This window comes from Octopus bimaculoides, chromosome 18 (genome assembly GCF_001194135.2).
Source record: "Octopus bimaculoides isolate UCB-OBI-ISO-001 chromosome 18, ASM119413v2, whole genome shotgun sequence".
Lineage (NCBI taxonomy): Eukaryota > Metazoa > Mollusca > Cephalopoda > Octopoda > Octopodidae > Octopus > Octopus bimaculoides.
In genome coordinates, this window is record NC_068998.1 from 29,364,268 (window position 1) to 29,372,301 (window position 8,034).

Genomic DNA, 8,034 nt, shown 5'->3' on the forward strand with positions numbered 1-8,034 from the left:
AACTTTGTATGGGGTTCTGATGATTACGGTTCCATTACAAATCAGGCTGAAGAGAAATAGACAGTCGGTAAGATTGTTGAATTTGAAACCGGTACCTGTTTAATAATGTTCCTTTTCAGTGATTTTAAATTTCTTGCCCGCTTACGTTTTGGTATCACACTATATTTCATGTTGAGAACAATTTAGGTCTTTTTAGACACAAGATGTGATCTATTTCTAGCACATTAAATGTCCACGTTAGTGGTCAACGTCATATATAAATATATATATATATATATATATATAGGTAGATATGTATTTGTAAGTGTATATATCTGTGTATGTAAATGTAGGTATGTGTGTGTATCTGTATGTATGTATGGGCATATATATATATACATATATATCATCATCATCATGGTTTAACGTCCACATGGAAAGCAGACATTAAACAATGATGATGATGATGATATATATATATATAGTTATTAATATTTCTAAGTCTCTTTAAAGGAGACTACGGCAGCGGTACTGGAAATTAATAGTTATCGCCAAGCCAACATGGCAGTCCCAAAATTAGGACGAATGCTGCCATGAATTAGCTCCAAGAGGCCATCACCTCTAGCTAGCTATGTGACACACGAAACCTGTGTCCTTTATAACCTTCGAACAGGGGACGTCAGCAGCTTCCCCTTGCTGGTTTGGTGTTATTACCTGGTTTTATCGATTAAGGATAAACATCATACTCATTTCATACAATTTGATATTTCAAACTATTACACTTCAATTTCACCAATCCTCCTTAATAAAGTTTTAATCTTTGGTCATAACTTTAAAACAATTTCTCAACATGATACCGACATTATAACTACCACAAAAACTCTAATTTTAACAACACAAATTGGACCAGGACTACTATACATGATTATTTTGATATAACAATGGGGCCATCTGACTCTGCACAAATTACAGATCTGGTGGGCCTATTTTTATTATCACAAACTAAATCGAACTTCCTTGAAATAGCAGGCAGATTATACAAAGATGATGCCCTTTTCACTACTACCAGATTATCCAAACCAGCAGTCGAACACACTAAAAAAAGGTTACTAAAATTTCTCAAAAATTATTATAACTTGCACATTTAATTCGAAACTGATACCAAAATAGCCAACTTCCTTGATGTTACATGGAATTTAAATACCAAGACATACCAACCATATCATAAGCTGAATCAAACACTACAGTACATCAATGTTATCTCCAATCATCCTACAAGCACCATAAAAAGTATTGTAACCAGAATTTTAATAAGAATCTCAAATTTATCTGTTAACTAGACAATATTTAACAACCACACTCCACATTACAAGCAAGTATTACATTTAAGTGGTTTCCAGGAAAAAATATATTATATACATAATACTATACTAAAAACAAAAATAGCAAACATTTTCCAAAAAGAATGCTAAGTCTACTAAATCTGCCTCCACTGAAAATCAATTAAAAAATTTACAATCTAAATTACACACAAGACCACACTGGCTATATCAAAAATTTACATTCAGTTTGTATGACACTCCAAATAAAAATGTAATGCCACTCAACAATGTATCTAAATCAAGAAAACGTGAAATCATTTGGTACACCCCTCACTTTTCCCTTCAAATATAATCATTACCAAAACTTTTCGTTAAAATTTTGAAAACAAACTTTCCGAAACACCATAAATATTATTCTATATTCAATAAATCTTCTGTGAAAATTTGTTTCTCTACAACTCCTAATTTGGGATCGATAATATCCTCTATTAATAAATCAAAAATTAGTGCACAACCCTATAAATCTAATGCATTAGATAAATATAAGAAACTGGGTCAATTTCCCAACTATAAAACACACGTAACTTGTAGCTCCAATAAATATATGTGTGTATGTAGCTATTCTACTAGTAGAGAAATGGATGAATAAGGTGATTGAGGCAGTCAGGGTATGTGATAGAATTGTTAAGCTAAGAATAGCCTTCTTTGATGTAACTGTATCAGTTATCTCAGTATATGCTCCACACACCAGACTCACAGATACTCAGATGGACCGCTTCTACAAATCCTTTCTGAGGACTACTTCAACAACATTCTCATTGTAGCAGGGGATTTTAATGGACATATTGGAAGATACCCCAATGGATTTCAGGGTGTGCATAGAAGCTATAGCTTTGGCTCTAGAAATACGGAAGGAACAAGGCTGTTGGAGTTTTGTGATGTGCATGACTTACTGGTCTACAACACCAACTTCAGAAAACTTACCAACCATCTGATCACTTATCAATCTGGGGGACATGCCAGCCAGATTGATTACATCCTCACCATACACAGGGACAGATATATGGTCATAAATGCAAAATCTTTCTTGAATGAAGAATGTACAACTCAACATAAGCTAGTGGTTAGTGACTCCAGGATTAGGGTCCGAAGGACCCAGAGACGCAAGCCGATATGGAAAAAGGAGGTTGTGGAAGCTCAAAGATCCTTCAAACAGACAGAAATTTAGAGGTGTTCTTAATGAAGCTTTTGATTAGAAGGAGGAAAAAAGAGCGACATATCTTGTAGACAACCACTGGAAGTTCTTAGAGGACAATCTACTGAGGGTGACAAACCAAGTCTGTGGTTGGAGTAAAGCCTCTGCCAGACCAAGAGTGACTTGGCAGTGGAACAATGAGGTTGACAGTGTCATAAAAGAGAAGAGACGGAGTAAGAAAGAATGGAAAAGAATGGGTAAGAAAGAATCATTCCAGAAATTTAAAAGAGAAGCATGGCATCAGGTTTATTTAGCTAGGGCATGAAAATCAGAGACTTGAGGTGTTCTGGATTGCTAGACAGTGTGTCAAAGAGAATTAAGATATTGTGAGAGATAAGTGCTTGAACTTAATGATGCAGACAAGAAATAGGCATGGAAGAGTTACTATGCAAAGCTATTGAATGTGGAGAATGATTAGGATAAAGGGAGTCTCCTTTATCCAACAGAGAGACCAGCTATCCAAGTGGACAGCAATATGGTAGATAAGGGAATTATAGACATGAAAACAGGGAAAGCCCCTGGTCTATCAGGAGTCACTGCTAAGATGCTCAAAATATCCGGTGAGGTAGAATACAGGCTAGTCACCTGCAAAGTTAATCAGGTTATTTAGGAAGGTGTAATACCCAGTGACTGGTGTAGCAGCATTATAGTTAGCTGCTACAAAGGTAAGGGAGATGCCTTAGATATAAGCAATTATAGAAGCATCAAACTCCTGGACCAGATGATGAAAATTACAGTGAGAGTTATAGTCCAATCAATTAGGGGCAGAATTAGGCTAGACAAAATGCAGTTTGGTTTCATCTCAGGGAGAAGCTCTACTGACACTATTTTCATAGTTAGGCAACTGCAAAAGAAGTACTTAGCTAAGAACCATTATACTTGACATTTGTTGATCTAGAGAAAGCTTTTGATAGAGTACCCTGATGTGTGATATGGTGGGCTCTGAGGAAGCTAAGGGTAGATGAGTGGCTTATGAAAGCTGTTCAAGCCATATACAGAGATGCTGCCACTAAGGTGAGAGTTAATGAGTACAGCAAAGAATTTCATACACAGGTAGGCATTCATCAAGGCTCAGTCCTCAGTCTTCTCCTTTTCATCATTGTCCTCCAAGCTATAACAGAGGAATTCAAGACTGGCAGACCCTGGGAACTGCTAAATGCTAATGATCTTGTCCTCATAGCAGATTCTATATCAGAGCTAGAAGAGAAATTCCAGGTGTGCAAAGACCCTACTCCTTCAGGTAGGTAGCCCTGCTCAATTTGTGGGAAAGGAAGAAGCAGGAATTTCATACAGTGTACTCACTGTAAGCTATGGACACACAAGAGGTACAGTGGAATAATAGGAAGATTATCAGAGAAAGTAGTGTTCATATGTGGAAGATGCATAGGAGCCTTAAAAACTACAGATACTCAGGAAATTGATTCTCTCAAATGCCTTGGTGGTTCATTAGAGGTAGTGGATAATTTCTGCTACCTAGGGAACCAAATAATTTCTGCTACCTAGGGAACCAAATAATTTCTGCTACCTAGGGAATGTATGGAGAGCATTATAGCTAGAATAAGAACAGGATGGAGGAAATTCAGAGAACTTTAACCTCTGTTGGTTTCTTTCCTGAGGGAAAGGAAGATTGTAGGATGCATGTATACGGACAGTTATTCTACATGGGCCCTGAAGGCAAGACATGCAAAGGTTAGAGAGGAATGATGCTAGTATGCTCTACTGGATGTGTAATATAAGTGTACATGTTCAACAGAGTGCTAGTGTATTGAGAGAGAAGTTAGGCATAAGAGGAATTAGATGCAGTGTGAAAGAGAGATGACTGTACTGGTTCAGTCATGTGATGTAGATGGATTCCAACAGCTCCATAAAGAAGAGCCAGTATTCAATATAGATGGGACACATGGAAGAGGGAGACCCAGGAAGACATGGAACAAAATACTGAAGGATGACCTCAGGACACTGAACCTTTCAGACAAGATGACAAAGAACCAAGATACCTGGCACCTTGTTGTACCCAAGAAGACTCGTAATTCACAGCAGAAGTGTCAAGGCTGGTGAGGAGGATTGGCCTGCAAGAGTCCTGTGCCAATTCCACATAAAAGCATTCATGTGGTGTCACATTAAAAGCATCAGTGCTCTATCTGAAAGGTCAATTATCCAGAATGGGGTAATATAGGGGATTGCCTTCAGACCACTATTGTTTGTAATAGCTTAAGCCAATTAATTTGGTTGACGATACTAAGATATAAATAAACAGTAAAAGGACCCAAAATAATATTAAATGCCTTTAGAAGGACTTTGATGCTGTATACATACTGGACTAGAGAAAACAATATGAAGTTCAGTACAGTATTACCATACATTCTCCAACAATACAAAATGATGACACACAGCTCAAAGAAACTGCAATACCAAGGCCTGAAACTGTGAAGGTCCTGAGAATTGCAATGAATAAAGATACATCATTTCATGCACTTATTAAAAAAATGGAAAAAAAACAGGCCGAAGATTAGCAGGATGGATTCTAAGGATATTTGAACAAGACCACAAGAGGTCATGATTGCTTTCTGGAAGACTGTTGTTCTTAGTCACCTAAATTATTGAGTTATAGTCAGTCCATACTACCAAGATTACTAATGAACTGAAGGTAATCATACTCAAAACAAATGACTCTATACACCAAATGTGCTCCTGAAAGAGGTTAAAGGCTTTGAAACTATATTTCTGGGAAAATAGAAGGGAATGATGATTTACAAAAATCTATATCTGGAAAGTACTAGAGAAACTAGCACCAAACAAAACATCAAAAAGGACACTAATGTATAATCTTAAAAGTTCTGCTTTCTTGCTCTTATTGAGAACAAGGCACTTGAGTTTCAAATGTTCACAGCTATTCAGTGTTCTCCTTCAAAGCATGGGGATGGGTTATATATGCAAATGTCCAATGAATGCAATGGAGTGAAAGTTGGTAGAGTTGGAAAGGTTGCCTCTCTTGGGATGCAACACACTGTAACATGCTTTCAAAGTTCAGGATAGATTTCTGGAGAGAATGAAGAGCTTGATGAACATTGTGGCTATTTCTGATGTGCAATATTCAAGAGTAATGGAAGACTGTCAAGACTGGTAGGAAGGAGATAGACTTGGAAGAGGTTTGACAAGTGTGTGGTATGGAGTTGACTGCAAAGCAGACATTAATGGTAGAGTCTTTCTTTACAGCAATACTGCTTGCAGAACCATCAATGTTATGAAGCAAAGGAAAATTCAATTCAATAAACTTAGTTTCAGAGGTGAAATAACCTGAGAGCTGTATGAAGTCATTTTTAGCAGTTTGGATGATGACCTTTTAGATGTTGCATTGATGAGCAAATACGCCTAGTTTTTGGAGGTATAGTGGGTTTTGCCACTTGCTGTGGCAGTCATTAAGTATGACATCTCTCTATACAATCTGATTGATTATACAAGTGATTTGTGTGTATCCTACATCAGTGGATATCTTCAGCATCTGGTCTAGTTGCTTTCCCTTCCTTCCGATCCTTAATGATACATTCAATAGCTGGTCTCTTTCTCTCCTACACATTCTCTTCACTTGGCAACCTCTTTAGTAACACTTCTGCATCTTTATTCTCCTTATCAGTGAGGTCAAGCATGCCACTGCCATCACACCTTTCCTCAATGACATTTTGATTCACATTGACACTTTCTTTTGCACCCCAGTGCATATCAAGCTTCTGATTCCCTCATCACAGAACATTAGCAAACCTCTTAGTTTCAGCAGCTTCTTTTAATGTTTATTGCTTCCCTCTTACTTCTGATCTATCTGGGCCAGTCTCTTAGTATTTACAGTTCTATTTAATGTACTATTCTACTTAACCTTACTTTATCCACAGACCTGATCTGTGACTCACAGCAAGTTATCTCATAGAAACTCCCAATTGTCCTTTATCTCTGTCTCCCAGCCATCTGCATGAACTGATATTTCTTTGAACCTCCAACTGACTGAAAGGTTTTTCAGCTTACATACCTTCCTTCTCCAGATTGTTTTATGTCTCTTCGACCATGTAGGTCTTATAGAGAGATCAATGATCCCTTGTCTATGTTGTATGGTGCATTCTTCAATTAGTTATGTATCCTGTTTCTTGGAGAGTATAAAATTTATTTGATTTACATATTTACCTGAATGATCAGGTGGTTAAGTCAGTTGCATTACAGAATTTCAGGGTCCTTCATGAGTCCCTGTTCCTCATACCATATCCAAAGCATCCATGTACAATGGTGTATCCATCATGTATTTTGTCCAGTAAAATCGCCAGCCTTCATAACGTGGTCATTGTCATTCATCATTGAGGTAGTCACTGAGCTAACAAAGGAGCCTCTATACATTCACTTGACCAGCTTATAGTAGAAGCCGAACTATCATCTTAAAACAGGTAGGACACAGTGGGCAATAGTCCTTGATATGTAAAAATGTGGGTAATCATGGACGGAATGACTCTGATTTTAGGTCTACTCGATCTGGGTTGACCTGAGGTTAAACAACAGGAGTAACAATGTGTCAAGCGTGCATTACGGTAAATACATACGTTTAACATGATAATAATACTAATATTAATGTCATAAACGGAATATGCGTGCACAGGCAGTAAGATAACATGACAGACAGGTAGAAATCAAAACAGGTTGATATAGGTAATGCATGTTAGATAAGATAGAGGGAATGATACAACTTACATGACAGTCAGATATGGATACGGAACAAAAAAAAATAATGTTTGTATATGATCATTCGGCGAAGGTAAAGAATACGCACACCATCCGTTTTCGGCGGTTAGAGTTACGCCGAAAACGGGTGGTGTGGGTATTCTTTACCTTCGCCGATCATTCAATCAGGTTTACAATCAAAGAATATAGATGGAACAAAAGGACCAGAATTATTTTCATTCATGACCGAAAGTAAGGTTGGATGAGTCACGGTGGAATGCTACAGTAGCATGGGTGGGTGTCCCATGGAAAGAAATATCAAACGTTTCAAAGACAGCTCGTTATCCAAACAAAATAAAGGTATTCAATATTTTGAAAGGTAAACATTGGTGTATAAAAAAAATATGACTTTCACAGTTACCTTTATAAAAGTACATGTCTGAATTACGAAGAGCTGATATCTTCACTTAGCTGGGTTGCGTTGTCTGCGCACACGGCAGGAATATCAAGTACAAACACCCCAGCACGGAGTCTTGATATTCAACATTTAATTAATATTGTTTGGGGGTGCGGATTATACCGACCTAACAAGGTACCTCATTTTAAGTACCTAAATCAACTGAATCTTAATTATATTTCATATAATAGTGAGTGGATTTGGTAGACGGAAACTGAAAGAAGCCCATCATGTGTGTGTGTGTGTGTATATATATATATATATATATATATATATATATATATATATATATACGTGTATATATTTATGTGTGTCTTTGTGTC

General features: G+C 37.1%; 1 protein-coding gene across 9 annotated transcripts in view; it reads right to left on the reverse strand.

Annotated features, from left to right (window-relative positions):
- LOC106867759 (tetratricopeptide repeat protein 31) overlaps positions 1–8,034 on the reverse strand; it is a 225,191-nt gene that overhangs the window by 215,738 nt on the left and 1,419 nt on the right. The gene's annotated exons all lie outside the window — the stretch shown is intronic.